Source organism: Octopus bimaculoides, chromosome 11 (genome assembly GCF_001194135.2).
Source record: "Octopus bimaculoides isolate UCB-OBI-ISO-001 chromosome 11, ASM119413v2, whole genome shotgun sequence".
Taxonomy (NCBI): domain Eukaryota; kingdom Metazoa; phylum Mollusca; class Cephalopoda; order Octopoda; family Octopodidae; genus Octopus; species Octopus bimaculoides.
In genome coordinates, this window is record NC_068991.1 from 45764551 (window position 1) to 45766339 (window position 1789).

The window sequence follows — 1789 nt, forward strand, 5'->3', positions numbered from 1 at the left end:
TCTTTATTTATGAATCGGTCTCTTAGGTCAGATCACTAAGTTACGAGGACGTGAACAAACCACCACCAGCAGTCAATGATGGACGAACAAAACAAACACAAAGACACACTTGCCCGAGGTGAAGAAATCAACTTCATTTCTTATTTTTTTAAGGCCTGATATTTATTCTAACGGTCGCTTGTTTTTTTTTGGGGGGGGGGCGAACCCATAAGCTACAGGGACATAAACAAACCACCACTGGCTGTCAAACGATGTCGGAAGACAAACACAAACATACCAAATCCATTCACGATGTTTTGGTCTCCCCGGAGGCTATAGTAGAAGACACTTGTCCAACGTGCCACGCTGTGGGATTAAACTCAGAACCATGAGATTGGGAAGCAAACTTCTTACCCTAAAGCCACCGACTTTTGATTCACTTATTTTTGTGCATCTTCATTAATTATTTCGCCTTAATGTTTTTTAATTTTGTTTGGCGAGGGGCTGATTTGGTTATTAGTTATTTGTTTTTGGTTAATTTGCTTCATTGGTTTACACGTAGGGTGTTTCATATTATCGTTCATGCTACAGTGATTTTGTTGGTGTGATTTTTGTTTTGGTCAAGGTCAGAGGGTTTTAAAGATGTGTTTATGTGTGTATTTGGCTGGGGAGGAGTGTGCTTAGGTGCTTGTATTTATTTTATTTTCTTAATTATTTAAGCGTTATTGGCTGTTATTTTCCTTTTGAATTTAACTGTTTAACTAATTAAAATGACATGCGTTTATGGAGGAGAATGAATGTGTTTCATATTGTAAATGGTTGGGTGACTTCTGCAAATGTGTGTTTTCGATAGTGTTTTGGTCAAGATTGAAATGTTTAAATAGGGAAGGAAACATGGCGCTCTTTATTAAAATTTTGTTAAATTAAAGATATTTATACTTTTATTGGCCAACCCTGTGTCCTTTTTTAATTTTCATTTGTGAATATTGTGTATTAGTATGGGTTATATTTTGTGGGTACCATTGCTAAAGCGTGTTTATGAATTAATTATCTTAGGCACGCACACGCACACTCACACGCATGCGCGCGCGCATACACACACACACATACCTTTTATCTCTCCTTTCTTTCTGTCATTCGACTGTGGATACGCTGGAGCTCCGCTTTGAAGGGTTTTAGTCGAAGGAATTGGACTAGTATTTAATTCCTTACAGCCTGGTAGTTACTTTGTTGGTCTCTTTTGCCAAACTGCTAATTTACGAGAGTGTTTATAAATGCACACCGGTTGTCAAACAATGGTGGAGGACTAACACACACACGCACGCACGCACGCACACACACACACACACACACACACACACACACACATGCATACATATATGAGCGTCTCTATAATCACTAGACTAGACTAGCTTCGCCTATCAGTCGCAGACTTGTCAGTAGTGATTACCCAAACAGTCGATTGATTAATTCTGTCTTCCAGTATATGTAGTTTTACCATAAACATTTATGGCTGATTAGCGAAATACTAATGCGTATATAAAAGATTAATACAAATAGCTAGGTGCAATAAAAGGCACCATAGAGGAAAGATTTTATCGTCACTGTCACTGAGGATGCCGAAGCACTTATATTACAAGAAATAAGAGTTAAAATCTCTTAATTCTGTAAGAACTGCGCAATATATAGGGTAAATGATAGGCTAAATGATAGGGTAAGTTGATATGGTGGACGGAAACTGAAAGAAGCCCGTCGTGTGTGTATATGTATATATATATATATATATATATATATATATATATATATATAT